This window comes from Sapajus apella, unplaced genomic scaffold (genome assembly GCF_009761245.1).
Source record: "Sapajus apella isolate SASKATOON/1434 unplaced genomic scaffold, GSC_monkey_1.0 scaffold83, whole genome shotgun sequence".
NCBI lineage: Eukaryota > Metazoa > Chordata > Mammalia > Primates > Cebidae > Sapajus > Sapajus apella.
This window is the reverse complement of record NW_022437023.1, coordinates 2,751,630-2,768,297: the sequence shown is the minus strand read 5'-3', so window position 1 is coordinate 2,768,297 and position 16,668 is coordinate 2,751,630. Positions and strand designations below refer to the sequence as shown.

Genomic DNA, 16,668 nt, shown 5'->3' with positions numbered 1-16,668 from the left:
GAGGTTGCAGTGAGCCGAGACAGCACCACTGCAATCCAGCCTGGCACGTGGTGACAGAGCGAGACTGTCTCAAAAGAGTGCGAAGGGCCTTGACAACGACTAAGAACTACAAATACAAAGCATTAGAACCACCACCAGGAGAACACTGCTTTCTCCTCCCATTTGAAACAGCTCTCTCGGAAGTCCCAGATGACCTCCTCTTGCCCTGCCATCTAAGAGGCCCTTTGCTGCTGCCCTAGTCCTGCTTCCGTCTCACTGCTGCAATGGTTCTGTCAAGCACTTCCCTGAAGCCCTCTCCTCTGGGGGCTCTGCACTGCTGCTTGCTCTTCCTTCACCTGCTCTTGAGATACGATCCTCCTTTCCTACCCCCAATGCCCTCCCCTCCCCATTCTGTTCTTGGCTGGCTTCCCTGCTCAATTCATCCGCTGTACAACCCATCCACTGGCAATTTCACAAACTGTGACTGTATCCCACACCACTGTCCTGGGCCCCTCTCCTGCTGACTGCCTAAATACCACATGGAGCCCTCACAGGGGCCTCATAATGTGTTCAAAACACAATCAATTATCTTCATGCCGGGCCACAGGTGTCCCTGACTCTGGTGCCCAGCAGGTGCTCCGTTTGTTTGCTGAACTGATCACCATATGCTTCTTTCCCCTCATGCTACTCCAATGCGCCACCTCTAGTGCTTCCCACCCAAGTCAATGGGACACCATCCCTCAGGCACACAGGCTGAACTCTAGCACCACTGGGTCCTCCCTCACCACTCACTTATCCATTCTTCTCTTTCCTTGACTGGCCGGGTTCAAGCCCTGCCCTCCCCTCACCTAGATCTGCCTCTCTACTCCTGTCAGTGACATTTCTAAGCCCAGCCATGATCTGTCACATCCTTGCCCACAAAATCCAACTCCTTAATGTGGTATCCAAGGCTTTCTACACTCTGGCCCCAACATATGGGTAAAATCATGACCCATATGTTGGGCTAGCACTAACATATGGGCTACTACCAGCAGCACTAATAATAATAATGATAATAACACATGCTGAATGAGTCCCATGTGTCTCTTCATCTCCATCACAGCCCTGTTGGGGAGGGGCCACAGGATCAAAATTTGACAGATGAGGAAACTGAGGACAGGAGGGTAACTTGACCAGGGTCACAGTTCAACCTCATAAGGACTGCACTGTGCCAGAACGAACGGTCTTTTACTCCTTTAGTCTTCTCTGAAACTTTCAAACTCCTTAGGGACTGGGATATGCCTGCTTAGAAAATCTCTGCAGCAGGCTTCCCATTGCCTAACTTCCCAAAGGAAACAGCAATAGATGTTCTTGGGATCAAAATGAAAGATAATGCAGGTCTCCCAAATTATTCCTAGATTTTTGAGTTCTAAGAAGGAATATCAATGTTGAATTGTCCATAAATTTTATAGTAAGTAGAAGTACTTTTACACATAATTAACATTATAGCATACCAAGACCTCCGGTTAAATTAATGTGGATGAAGCAATTATACCCATTTCACAGGAACTGGAGAAGAATTTTACTGCTCCAAAATTTCATTTTATGACAAGCACAGCAGAGGTGATGCCAGGTGCCTAGTTAGAACACGCCTCCTGATGACGACCCTGTTCCTGGAGTAAAGTCTCCTGGCAGTGCCACGGCATGTCCAGGAACAAATGCTCTCCTGCCACTGGCCTCTAATTGGCTTATAGGCCTGGGACTTGGCTCTTCACACACATGGCTCGCATCCCAGAGCTGCCCACTAAGCCGCCAACTGTTTCTGCCTCCTAAGGTTCTAGGGACTACTGCTGACGTCAGGATGGAGGAGCAAAAACAAACCCCAACAACAACAATGGCGACAATGACAAAAGGGAGAGAGCAGAAGAGGGGACATAGAGGAAATAAACCACAGACAAGAATGTCTGCGTGACGAGCTCCAGAATGCACCCCGGAGGGTACGTGAGACGCCCACTTGGTGCCTTTCTTCACTCTCCCCCTCCTCCTCACCCATCCTCTGTACTGTGCTTGCTTACTTATCTATGTCTTCCCTCTGAAATGGGACACCGTGACTGTGCCTCGGAACTAGTTGACTGTAGGTGCTAAATTAATGCTGAATGAATGGCGGCAGACCTTGCTAATTGTTTACACAATATCCATTCTCCCCTTCTTTCTCAGTGACAGAATTCCAATTCTACTTCAGGTGGCAATGTGCCCAGCTAAAAGATGTCTCAGCCTCCCTTGCAACTAAGGGAGGCCAATGAGGAGACGCTCAAGCTATTTGGTGGGACTTGCAGGAAGGCTCAAGATGGAGCATGTGTGTTTTTTTTTTTTTTTTTTTTTTTTTTTTTTTGCCTTTCCTCTCTTCTTCCTGCTCTCTGCCTAGAACCTGACATGATGGCTGGGGCTCCTGCAGCCATCTCAGGCCATGATACAACCTTGGTGTTGGAAGCCCTGCACTAAGGATGGCAGAGCGGAAAGACCAGCCCTAGACTGTCCCCTCTAGATTTCTTTTCATAATAGAAAAAAATTTCTACTGGTTTAAGCCACTGCTATTTCTGTTCCAGCTGCTTAACAGAATTCCTAACTGATATATGAATAAATCAATTAAATGTAGCTTTCTTAAATTATTCATTGCTGACCTACAGTTCGCAAGGCCAATCACCACCTCTAACTTCTGGTCTTTGTAACGAAAGGATAATTTATTATTATGTTACAAAGAACTATTGTTCACCAGAGGTCAGGAGAAGGGAAGGACGGAAGCACTAGAAGGAAGAGGTAGTTCAAGGAGGAGGAGACGCTGAAAAGATGAGGGATAGTTCCAGTCCTAGGCACACTGGGAACCGTGGCTTAGGTGCAGACATGGCCAAGTCCAAGAACCACACCACACACAACCAGTCCCGAAAATGGCACAGAAATGGTATCAAGAAACCCCGATCACAAAGATACGAATCTCTTAAGGGGGTGGACCCCAAGTTCCTGAGGAACATGTGCTTTGCCAAGAAGCACAACAAGAAGGGCCTAAAGATGATACAGGCCAACAATGCCAAGGCCATGAGTGCACGTGCCGAGGCCATCAAGGCCCTCGTAAAGCCCAAGGAGGTTAAGCCCAAGATCCCAAAGGGTGTCAGCTGCAAGCTCGATTGACTTGCCTACATTGCCCACCCCAAGATTGGGAAGTGTGCTCGTGCACGCATTGCCAAGGGGCTCAGGCTCTGCCAGCCAAAGGTCAAGGCCAAGGCCAAGGCCAAGGATCAAACCAAGTCCCAGGCTGCAGCTCCAGCTTCAGTTCCAGCTCAGGCTCCCAAAGGTGCCCAGGCCCCTACAAAGGCTTCAGAGTAGATATCTCTGTCTGCCAACGTGAGGACAGAAGGACTGGTGCAACCCCCCCGGGGCTGCCATCTGCAGGGGGCTGGGGTCCTCCTGTGCTATTTGTACAAATAAACCTGAGGGAGGAAAAAAAAAAAAAAAAGATGAGGGATAGAGGCAAGATGAGAGCAGGAAAATGAGGCTCAAGGAAGAGAGGAGATGAGGGGAGAATACAGGGAGGAACAGATGCAAAGGGCTAGAGTAAAGGAAAGGCGAGCCTGACAGGCAGGGCAGAGACCCTGGAAAGATGGAGTGGCGGAGAGAGAAAGAGAACAGTGTGCTGCAGAAAAAATTGCTGCCGTGATTTAGAGAACACGTGCTGCAGGCTGGGCATCAGGCTGGGCATCGGGCACCAAGCATGCTATATGTGCGCTCCCTGATCCTCTCGCTCCTGCACTAAGCATTACCAAGCCTGTTTTACAAATGAGGTAACTGGTCAGGCGCAGTGGCTCACTCCTATAATTCCAACAATTTGGGAGGCCAAGGCAGGAGGATCATTTGAGCCCAGGAGTTCGAGACCAACCTGGGCAACATAACAAGAACCCCTATTTCTACGAAAAAATTAAAAAATTAGCCAGGTGTGGTGCATGTGCCTAGATTTTCTTCAAGTATTTGTCCCAGCTACTTGGGAGGCTGAGCGGGGAGGACTGCTTGAGCCTGAAAGGTTGAGGCTGCAGTGAGCCACGATCGTGCTGCTACTGCATTCCAGCCTGGGCGACAAACCAAGACCTTGTCTCAAAAAAAAGAAAAGAAAAGAAAAAAAAAAGAGGCTCTGAGATATGAAATAACTCCCTCATTCACAGAAACTGGTAGAGGCAGGCTTTGTTGAAGTCTCCTTTGAAGAGAGGTGAGACATCATTCTTCTGTCTTTTTCTCTCACTACCTGGAATGTGGTGTGAGATGTGGAGCCATGGCAACTATTTTGGACCATGAGGACAGCAGCCACACCCTAACAATGGCAGAACAGTGAACTGGAAGGAGGCTGAGTTGCTCATGACTAATGGAGCATCCACAACTGCTTAAGACTACAGACTACCTAACTCAGTTGGAATCTCCATCCACGAATCCATCCATAACTGCTTCAGGTCATAATTTGCTACATTTTCCTCTAATCTTCAGTAATAGCATCCAAGTCACACTCCCAGATAATCTGATTCAGCCATCACTTTGAGATACTCTCTCTTAGAAAAATGGAAAGTCAGAATTATTGAACAGGTAAGGAAATTATCTGAGAGTCCACACGACAAACCTTGATACCTCAAAAGCAGCAATGGCTGATGACGGGCCCCTAGAAGAACCTGGAGATCAGCAGATGACACTGTAAAGTTAATCTATCATAATTGGGTGAAATGAAAGAAAGGAAAACTTTATAAAGACCGAGAGAGCACATTTGGGGCTATTCTTCAGAAACAGATAAAAGGTAGTCCTAGTTAATTCAGACCAGTCTGTAACAGTGCTAGCAAGTCATTTGACAAAAAACAAACCAATAGTTCAAGTCTCAGAAAGAGAACAGCTCCTTTTGAGCAAAAGCGCCAAGCTGTCAAAGGGACACACTTGCTCCTAGTGACATCAGACAGCATTACTATTGGGCCCTGTTGGTTGCAGCTTTCTGTGTGGTAGGAACTCTCTCCAACTAGACTGCAAGCCCTCCTCTCTGAGAAGAGGGACTGTGGCATTACTATTTCAGGATCTTCAGAAACAGCACCCAGCACAGTACTGAACACACAGTTGCTTAACACATGACCACAGACTGAGAGCTGTCAGGAAAGAACTAATGGGGTTCATGGGTGTTGGGCAAAGATGCCGACTCCAGCCCTAACCGTGTGCCCACCTCTGAGTTCAAGCTGATTCCTAAAATTCCAGCAAGGGAACTGAGAGTTGGTGCTGTCATTGTTCAGTTGCCTTTTCTTCTGAGAATATTCCTATGATAGAGTCCCAAGAGTCCAGAGAACACAGGCAAAGCCAAGGAGGATAACACAGGCCATTAAGCTCTGCCCCAGACCTATCTAATCTGCCCTTTTTAGTTGTTAAGTCTCAGTGGGATAGAAATCTTAACGAGGTCAGAAGTGATGGGTGACACAGCACTAAATGCCATGTACTGCGTTTTCACATCCTGGTCTCCTTGGAGGCCCCTGGCATACAGAGTCATCTACTCCTAAGGCAACTGTGACTTTCAGAAATGCAGCCTTATTCTAAAATTAAAGATTCTCAGGGCCCACTAGGAATATAATTAGTTTGTATTCCTCCACCTGGCACTCAGAGAAGCTGAGTTTGGGGAGGGAATGTGGGGCATGCATTCTTAAGGCTGGAAACCACTTTAATTTGCAAGATTTAGTGGCTTTTTCTGGCCACTGTTTTAAGTTTCTGGCACCCTCAGCTAGACTAAGAATTGTTACCTTGTGTCCCAGCCATAATGATTCACATTTCCATCAACTTGGCACAAAATGTGCCAAAGAAACAAGCTTTCCTGCTGTCACTCCTTGCATCTGCATCTTATACCACTCCCAGCACTTGCCTCCACTCAGCCAGAGAAATTCAATGCAATTCAATTCAACTAGCAACACTCAAAGCCCACCAAATGTCAGGTAGAATGCGAGGAGTTTCAAATACCAAGAAAAACAAGACCCTGCTCTCAAGGGAGTCAGAGTCAGCTTTAAAAAAAAAAAAAAAAAAGGAGCTATGTAGCCCAGCACAGTGGCTCACACCTGTAATCCCAGCACTTTGGGAGGCTGAGGCAGGCGGATCACAAGGTCAAGGGATCGAGACCATCCTGGCCAACATGGTGAAACCCCACCTCTACTAAAAATATAAAATTAGCTGGGCATAGTGACGGGCACCTGTAGTCCCAGCTACTCGGGAGGCTGAGGCAGGAGAATGGCTTGAACCATGGAGGCAGAGGCTGCAGTGAGCCGAGATCGTACCACTACACTCCAGCCTGGCGACAGAGTGAGACTTCGTCTCAAAAAAAAGAGAGAGAGATAGGTAAACAAGCAGCAACCCACAGCACGATAGTTACTAGCAACAGAGACCCCAAGCCCTGAAGGAGTAAAGGTCGCTCTCCTGGGAGGGATCAAGGAGAGGAGGAGACAGGCACTTCCAGGGAAGGAAGAAGCAGTGCAATTGCCTAGCGGCCTGGCAGCATGAACTGCTGGAGGCAGCAACCATGGACGAGCCGACAGGGATCAGGGCTCCATTTTACAGATGAGAAAGCTGAGTTACGGAAGGGATAAGTAATTTGTCCAAAATAAAACGTTGTGAAAGGATAGGTTCCAAGCCAAACAGCTGGACCCTAAAACCTGCGCTTTTAAACATTACAGTGCATGGTGTGCAAATAGTTCAATGCGCTGGGGTGTAAAAGTTAAGAACTAAGTTTATGCAGGAGAGGCAGAATGGGCTGGATCACGGAAGGCTTCATATGACACGGATACTGGACTAAATTAATGTGAAAGAGCTTCTCCTTTCCACCACTATCACAGAGAAATACCAGATAAAATAAAACAAATGACGTCCTTAGACGTGCAGCCAAGCTGGAAAGAGAAATGCCTTATGTGTAAGAAGTGATGAGAAGAAATGAAACATAAACAGTGAGTGGAACTGACATCACAACGGCCTGCGGACTTCCGCAACCACGTACAAAGTGGTTTAAGGCCTGCCTGTGGCTTTGAGCCCCAGTATCAAGAAGAGGGCCTCAAACAAGAAGCTGACCATTTCTCCAAGGCTCTGTGGGTCAGGTATGGGTGGGAGGTCACCCTTTCTTAAATCACTAAGCTAGTCCTGCCCATGGATATAAAATGGAATTTACACTACTACAGTGGTGAAGGTGTGTCACACTAAGCAATGAACCCAAAAACTCAGCCAGGACCACTGAAACACTCATGGCCCCTGCAGAAGCAAACAAGCTGCTCTGAGGTATACTTTCATAATTCAGGACACAAGTGTCACCCAGGAAAGAGAATCCCTCCTGGAGATGAACTCACAACCCAAAGTTACAAACCACACAAGGAAATAAACCACCAAGGGGCACGAGCATCAGACACAAAAAGAGAAGTAGCATCCCAAGAATCAGAAATAAGACAGTCCCAAAGAAACTACACAATAAGAAAACTTAGGTGATTAAACAGATAAAAGAGCTCAGAAAGAACAAATGTAGAGACTTTGGTGGTAGATGACCAACAATATGTCTAAGAGGCATTCCAGAGGCCACTGTAGAGAAAATAAGAGAGCCAAAGAGGCAATGGCTAAAATTTTCCAGAATTTAAGAAAGAATTAAATGTAAGAGATTAACATTAGGGGAACTGGGTGAAGGAAGATAGAAACTCTTTGTAAATCTATGTTTATCTACAATCATTCTAAAGTAAAAAGGGTTTTTCTTTCGTTTTTCTTTTACAAATGATTCCTCAGATAGAAGCAGCACACCAAATTCTGAGTAAGAAAACTGAAAACAAATCCACACTTAATTTCAAATGATTCTAAACAAAAGCATATATTTCTGTTTGTCAATAAGAAATGTGAGAGTGGAATGTTAATAAATTTCAGTTTAGGCCGGGTGCGGTGGCTCACATCTGTAATCCCAGCACTTTGGGAGGCTGAGGTAGGTGAATCACGAGGTCAGGAGTTCGAGACTAGCGTGGGCAACATGGTGAAACCCCATCTCTACAAAAAGTACAAAAGAATTAGCCAGGTGTGGTGGCACACACCAGCAGTCCCAGCTACTTGGGAAGCTGAGGTGGGAGGATCACTTGAGTCCGGGAGGTCAGGGCTGCAGTGGGCTGAGATTACACCACCACACTCCAGCATGGGCGACACAAGATGGGGTGCGGAGGGGAGGGGAGGGGAGGGGAGGGATGAAAGGACTAAAGAATAGTCATAATACAAGAAAGACTGACAAACCCCCACAAGAGAAGTACCAGCAGCTATGGAGTTGATTCTCCTCTATGACTTGATTCTACCCCTAACCAGCACAGAGAAGGCTCCTCTGTGCAGCTTAGGGGCAGAATCAAGTCATAGAGGAGGCAACATTGGAAATGTTTTTTTTTTTCTCCATGTCCGCTTGTTACATAATTACAGGGGTACCATGATCCATGCGGCTGCATGTCCAGTGGCTTGTGGCATCAAGGCACTTACCACTCTCCACAGCAGAAGCTGGTCTCTATAATAGTGATGCCTAATATTTATTGTTTACAAAGAGTCAGGCATGTGTTCACTGTTTTATGAGGATTCTTTCATTTAATTATCCTGATTACTCTATAAGGATATTGCCACCCTCCAAAATTCATGTTGAAACTTAATCCCCAGCTGGGCCCGGTGGCTTACACCTGTAATCCCAGCACTTTAGGAGGCCAAGGTGGGCAGATCACCTCAGGTTGGGAGTTCGAGACCAGCCTGACAAACATGGAGAAACCCCATCTCTACTAAAAATACAAAATTAGCCGGGCGTTGGTGGCGCATGCCTGTAATCCCAGTGACTTGGGTGGCTGAGGCAGGAGAATCCCTTGAACCCAGGAGGCAGAGGTTGTGGTGAGACGAGATAGCACCATCACACTCCAACCTGGGCAACAAGAGCGAAAATCCATCTCAAAAAAAAAAAAAAAAAAGGAAAAAGAAAAGAAACTTAATCCCCAATGCAACAGTTTAAGAGGTGTGGCCTTTGGGAGGTGGTGAGATGATGAGGGCTCTGCCCTCATGAATGTATTGGTGCTCTTAGGGAACTAGCTGAGCCACTTTCATCCTTCTGCCATGTAAGACACAGCATTCATGTCCTCTGGAGGACACAGCAACAAGGTGCCATCTGGGAAGTAAACAGCAGCCTTCACCAGATACCACACCTGCCAATGCCTTGATCTTGAACTTCCCAGCCTCTAGAACTGTGAGGAATCAATTTCTGTTGTTTAGAAATTACCATCTCAGGTATTTTGTTACAGCAGCACAGACTAAGACAGGTATGTACCATTGTTTGTTTGTTTGTTTGTTTGTTTTTTGAGACAGAGTCTTACTCTGTCACCCAGGCTGAAGTGCAGTGGTGCAATCTCAGCTCACTGCAACCTCTGCCTCCCAGGTTCAAGTGCTTCTCCTGTCTCAGCCTCCTGAGTAGCTGGGATTAAAGGCATGCACCACCACGCCCAGCTAATTTTTGTATTTTTAGCAGAGACAGAGTTTCACCATCGAAAACTTGGTCAGGCTGGTAGGTCAGGCTGGTAAACTCCTGACCTCATGATCCATCTGTCTCAGCCTCCCAAAGTGCTGGGAGTACAGGCACGAGCCACCGCACCCAGCCTACGTACCATTGTTATTCCCAATTTACATATGAGGAAACTGAGGCTCAGAGAAGCAAAGAAAAGTCTCCCAAAGTCACTGAGATAGGGTCATAGAGCCTGAATCTGAACCCAGGTCTAAATCCAGAGCACGTGCTCTTATCCACTTTGTCATCCACCTCATATAGGCACATATTCTACATGACCCCCTAGACCTGTAGCTCTGTAATCCATTGTCCTAGCCCCCACCATGCCCAGCTCCAGGACAAACTGTGGAGACGAAGACAACTGTGGCAGAATGACATACAAATAGGCCGGGTTTAAGTCAGAGCTCCTACGCTCATCCAAGCTTGGGAACCTCCAAGTGTAGGCTAAGTGATTAGGCTAGCCACTGAATCTCTCTGGTCATAAAGCTCAGAGTGTCAGGCACAGTGCTAGACACTATGCAATCTAATCCTCACAACAATCCATTAGCCCCGTTTTACAGAAGAAGAAATTGAAGCCCAGAAAGGTTACAATCTGTCAAAGGCCCTTGGCTGATAAATGACAAAACCAGGATTCAAAACCGAGACCCACTTCAAAAACCACACTTGCAGCTGCTGTGCACACAACCTAGCATGTCTCCTGACCTAGGAGTTAGTGGAGAGGGCAGGCAGTGAACCTTGCCTTTGGACCTGGGGAGCTCAAACAGAGTAATAAATATGTAATCACTGTGTGGACTGGAAATACGGTCACTATTTCAGGCCAGGCCGAGAGAGGAAGCCAGTGAGCACAGTTCATGCAGACCTGCAGCACAGGGAAGAATCTCTGCAGTGAGTCTTGTTCTAAACAAGGTGGTCATGTCCACAGGTTCTAGGGGTTAGGACCTAGATGCATCTTTTGGAGGGGCAACCATCCAACTCACCACAGGAAGTAAAGTCAATGGGGAGAAACACTCAAAAGAACAGGAGGAATGAACTGTGCATGGTAGAGGAACGAGGTTTAAAGCTGTCAGTAAGGCTCCCAGAAACTGAGAGAATGACGGATTATTAACAGGAAGGGGATGTGCAAAGAGCAGAGAAAAAGGTGGGCTCTGCCTTTAAGGCTGCATACTCCAGCAGGCAGGTGGACATGGGGACCTGGTGTTCAGAAGAAAAGAAGCTTAGTATTTGGTAGCTCTAAGAGCAGACGGTCACAGCCACAGGAAGGGACAAGTGCATGGAGTGAGAAGGTAAGAGAAGAGAAGAGAGGGCAGAAGCCCAAAGAATGTTCACACTCAGGCAGTGGAAAGGGGAAGAGAAACCAGGGCAGCAAAGGCGCAGTCAGAGAAGAAGGGAAACGGAGGCCAGGAGAGAAAAGACGTTTACACTCCTAGGGGGCAGGGTCCAGTCTCTTTCTTCTGCATTGTCCCAGAGTCTAACAAGCTACTAGGCATACAGTAGGTACTTGGCAACCTCTGAAGTAATAATAAAGAACAATTATGTGAGAGAGAACAACATACAAGTGATTTCTAAGATGCGAAAAAAAAGAAGGTAAAGGCACCTGTAGCACTTGAGAGCTTGGCAAAGTGACATGAGGCAGCATCTTCTGAGAGGCTGTGGGGTGACAGGGGAAGGCCTGCAGGAAGTCTCAAGGGAAATATGGCAGGAAAACCATGAGAAGAAGAAAAGAATGAACAGCCAGCTGTTGGAGAAGATAAATTCCGGGGCCTTAACTGCCCTACCATGGAGTCTGTGTGAGCTTCCTGCTATACACAAGAGCTAACTTGCCATCTAGCTGCTCTTTTTTTTTTTTTAATCCCAATCATACATTTCACATATTTACCTACAAAACAGTTGCCATAATTCATCTTTGGGGAGAAGAACTGCTGTGAAACCCATGGGCAGGAGGCTGCTGTGACCTGGAAAGACCTGCCCCACATGCCTGGCAAGCTCTCTGGGGTGACTCTTCATCATGGGTAGCAGGCTTTTCCAGACAGGAAGTGTGTGGAGAGAAGCAGGGACTGTGGCCAGTGGGTGAGGTGACTCATGACGCGTTTACCAGCCATGTGGGTGCCCACCACCCTCAGAGGGGGCAGACTGGGCCAGTTGCATCAGATTTCCTGGAAGCATTTCTTCATTTCTATTTTTGAAGACACTGAACTTCCAGAGTGACATTTCTCCTGACGACTTCAAAAGGCACTCCAATCAGCAGCCAGAACCAATATCGTCTTACACATGATTTACCCACCCAACTCCACTCACTCCCCAACATGCCTACACACAACAGAGGAAGTAGCCAGAGAACATGATGCAGACTTTCTAAGGGCAACAGGAAACGATACAATACCATGGTGCCACACTGAGGACCGGGAGGCCAGAGCTCCCATACACCACCATCTTTCCCTGGCCCACAGACAGGGATACGCATGAGTTCCCAAACTAACTGGTTGACAGGTTGGAGAATATCATCATTCAAAAGATCACTGGACTTTCTGTACAAATTAATCCAGATTCAAAGAAACAGGGAATCAGGTACTGTTATACTGCAGTGAGAGGGTAAATTAGTGTAACTTTCTATAATTTGGCAATATGGCAACATTTATCAATATTACATTTTGATTCATTCAAAATTCACATGCATGCTCTCTCTCTCTCTCTCTCTCTCTCACTCACTTTAAAAACTGAATATCTACCAAGTGACAGGAACCGTGCCAAGTAGTAGGGGGGACAGAAAGGTGACTGCCCTCAAAGGGCTTTTGATGTAGTCACAGATTCAGACGATTAACCAATAAATCAACAAAATAATTTCTGTGTGCAGGGAACATTGGCTATAATAGCAAAACATGAGAAATAACCTAAATGTCTGTCGGCAGCACTGATTAAATAAGATCAGATATTCTCATAAGAATGAATATTGCTCTGCTATTAAAAACACATTCTTAAAAACTGTATCCAAATTGCTAGTGATATTAATGTTTAAAGCAGTTTTCAAAACAGTACCATGATTGTGTCCAGTGACAGAAGCCAATCACAAAAGACCACATATTGTACGATCCATTTATATGAAATGTCCAGAATAGGCAAATCTGTAGGTAAACCAGATGAGTGAAAGTCTTGGACTGGAGTGGGGGGAGGAGGGCTTCGAAGGGGGAGTACATGCTAACGGATTGCAAGATGTCTTTTTGGGGCCGGGTGCGGTGGCCCATGCCTGTAATCCCAGCACTTTGGGAGGCCGAAGTAGGGGGATCATGAGATCAGAAGATCGAGACCATCCTGGCTAACACAGTGAAATCCTGTCTCTACTAAAAATACAAAAAAAAAAAAGACTGGTCTGATGGTAGTGGGTTATCAGAACTTACTAACATTAGTGTCATTAAAGTTGGTATACAACCCCCCACTGCTAAATTTTACTGCCTTCAAAAAAAAATTTTTTTTTAATACAAAAAAAAAATTAGCCAGGCGTGGTAGCACGCACCTGTAGTCCCAGTTACTGGGTAGGCTGAGGCAGGAGAAGAATGTGGTGAGCTGAGATCACGCCACTGCATTCCAGCCTAGGCAACAGAGCCAGACTCCATCACAAAAATTTAAAAAAAAAGATTGTTTTTGGGACAAAGAAAATGTTCTAAAACTAGATAGATTGTGGTGATGGTTGCACAACTTTATAAATACTAAAAATCACCAAATTTTACACTGGAAACAGTTGGACTTTATGACATATCTCAACAAAACTGCTAAAAAGTCACATTCAATATGACTTCAATATGGTTTTCAAAAAGATGGGGTGTGAAGGGTCATGGGGGGGGCGAGGAAGAATAGCCATCAAAACATTAACCATGGAAATTCTCTGAGAGGAAGGTTCTAGGTAATTTTTATAGTCTTCTTTATATTTATCTTTATTTTTCAAATAGTCTAAAATATAGAAGTTTATTTAACTGGCAAACCAAATTACCCAGGGTTTTAAAATCTACCTTTCCAAGTGTACCTTAAGTACGTCCAATAGAAAGGCCCAACTGTTGTGCTAATTTAGATATCTCTAGGGTTGTCAGATTCTTCATACCAAAGATACCAACTAGATAGCCAAGCAAAGGAATTTCATATTCCAAAGAAATCAGACCAAGTAGCTCCTGGTTAGGGAGCATCTGCTGACTGCTTATGACTTATATCTCAACAAAACTGCTAAAAAGTCACAAAGAGAAGAGCTTGCTCCTCTCTGCAAACACTTTAAAAGAAAAAACCCAGCAGCCACCATAAAGCTCAGCTACTACCAATCATGCAAAACAACATCAAAGATTTGAGCAGATTCAGACAGAAACTTCCTGGACACTTTCAGGAGTCACTTCCTGGTTGTGAAGTATGAGGCCCTCTGGACAAATCATTCTCTCCCATGTGGCCTCCTCTGATCAGTGACTTACAAAGCCATCTTTCTGAAATGATTGGGCTGAGGGTGAGTGCCAGCAACTGGAAGTCAGTGGTTTCCCAACCAAGCTGCACCCCCAAACCAATGGGGAGCTTTAAATGCAGGTTCCTGGACCCCATCCCTGGGACTTCTAATTCAACAGGCATGAGGAAGGCCCAGGAATCTACCTTTTCCCTAAAACTCCCAGGTAAATATGCCAGGTGAGCCAAGTATGGGACTCACTGGACTTGGATACTATCTGGGATAACTCAAAACAGAGCTAGCCTCCACATCTAGCTACAATGCAGCAGGAATCCCATCCAGCAAGCACTATGGATCAAAAGGCCACTAAGTGCAGAAAGGGAAACTCCAAAGGGAAATTCCATGCATGTCTGGCTATCACTGCTGAAGCCTGGGAGAAGCTAGCAAATTCCCAGAGCAAGCCTATTTTGGAAGGTTCCCTAAGACATAGTGATCTTGGATACTAATCTATGAAAAGATGAATGACTGGTGCAACTTCCACTTTGAGATACCGCAAGAAAAATTAGCCCTCTCCAATCACAGGAAAGATCCAGCAAGCTTTGCAACTCCCAAGCAGCCAAAAGCAGAAAGGGATGCAATGTGGTGTGGCAGAAAGAACCCTGAGTCTGAGTAACACAGACCTGGATTCATATCCAGGTATCCACTATAGACTGCTTGTGTTTTAAAGATGGCTACAAACATTTTGCCACTCTTTCCATCACGAAGTAGAGGAGCCTAGTTCCCATCCTAGAATCTGGGCTGCCCCAGTGACAGCTTTGACCAATAGAATGTGACTGAGGTGATGTTCTGGGATGTGAGCCCAGGCCTCAATAGGACTGGCTTCCACCGTCTTGGCCCCCAGATGCCATACTGCAAGAAGTCCAGGATAGACTCTTGAAGGATTAGAAGCCATGCAGAGAGAAGCCCCCTTAGATATTACAGTGCAGCTAAACACAGACAAATGGGCAAACTCGGTCAACATCATGTGGGGCAGAACCACCCCTGCTGGGCCCAACTCACACAATCAAGAGAAAGGATAAATAGTGGTTGTTTTAAACTACCGAGTTTCCCAGGTGATTTGTTACACAGCAGTAAGTAATTGAAACGCTGTTTCTCCTTGAGTAAATCGATTCTTCTGAGCCTTAGTTTCCTCATCAATCAGATAGGGAATGATGATAACTTCAATTCGTTTGTGTGAGTCTCAAAAGAAATAAATAGGCTGTGAAAATCTAAAGCACAACCCAGTGCCAGTTACTGTCACTATCTGCACAAACCCAATGTTCAAACCGCCACCACACCATATCCTTTCTCTATATTTAGAGTCTTTATGGGCCAAGGGTACGTCTTCACATACAAAGTACAGGAACTATTTACACTCCCCCTATCATGGAAAAGACCCTGTCAACAAATGCCCCATGTTCCAGAATAACTCACCTTCTCCCACCACACCAGTGTTTCCTCTGGCCTCTCTTCCTGTCACAGTGTCATCTTTGTCCCAGTCATCCAGGTTCAAAATGTCAACCTCTTAGACTCCTCCATTTCCTTTTAGCATCCAGGGAATGGACAAAGTCACCCCCACCTTTCCACTTCCAGTGCCACCAAAGGCACAGTCATCAAAGCCAGAAAGGCCTGAGTGCTGCTCTGCAACCTATGCCTGTATGACCATATGCATATCATAAATCAGTAATACTTTCTTTCTGTGGTCATTTTGAAGACAGAGAGAATATGTAGCTAAAGTATTTACTACAGAGTCTAGGCACAGTGGCTCACACCCGTAATCCCACCTTGGGAGGACAAGGTGGGTGGATCACTTGAGACCAGGAGTTCAAGACCAGCCTGGCCACCATGGCAAAACCCCATCTCTACTAAAAATACAAAAATTAGCCCAGCATGGTGGTGCACACGTGTAGTCCCAGCCACACAGGAGGCTGAGGTGCTAGAATTGCTTGAATCTGGGAGGCGGAGGTTGCAGCGTGCCGTGATCATGTGACTGCACCCCAGGCTGGGTGACAAAGCGAGACTGTCTTAAAAAAAAAAAAAAGCATTTAGTACTACAGGTCAGGAATTTCTCACCTACACTACTATAGCCATCTCCTAATCTAGGCCTCTGCCTGTGTATCTCTCTCCATTTTGACCCCTGTAGTATAAATGCTAACAGATTAATTGTCCTGGATGGCAGCTATCACATTATTCTCCTGCTCAAAGACCTTTCATGGCTCCCACTGTTCTCAGATCAATCTCTGAGAACCTCTCAGCTAAGCATGTAAGACTGTCTATAATCATGACTCCATCTGCTGCCTTGGCCAATCCTAGTCTCACTGCAACTTGCTATTAGAGTCAGCCTTCTAAAATGGCTAACAACAATCCTCACCTTCTGGTATTCACATCCTTGTGTAAAACTCTCCTAACCCACAGAAACTGCAAGATAGTAGGCACTGTTTTAAGCCACTAAATTTTGGGGTAATTTGTTATGCAGGGATAGATAACTAATACTCTTCATTTCCCGAGTCACACCTGAGCTGTTGTTCTTTTCTTTAGTTCTTTTCTTTATTTGCCCTTCCTACGACATCTCAGCCTGCTGAAATTCTGCCAGGCCTGCAACACCCACTCAGATACCAGTGCTCACTCACCCTGAGCCTTTTGTAAGTATCCTCTGGAAGCCTTCCCTATTTCC

General features: G+C 45.9%; 1 protein-coding gene and 1 pseudogene across 5 annotated transcripts in view; one reads left to right on the top strand and one right to left on the bottom strand.

Moving 5' to 3' along the window:
* PPARD (peroxisome proliferator activated receptor delta) overlaps window positions 1–16,668 on the bottom strand; it is an 84,551-nt gene that overhangs the window by 43,386 nt on the left and 24,497 nt on the right. The gene's annotated exons all lie outside the window — the stretch shown is intronic.
* LOC116533664 lies at window positions 2,356–3,469 on the top strand (annotated as a pseudogene). Its single transcript, XR_004261400.1, has one exon. The product of XR_004261400.1 is annotated as a 60S ribosomal protein L29 pseudogene (transcript).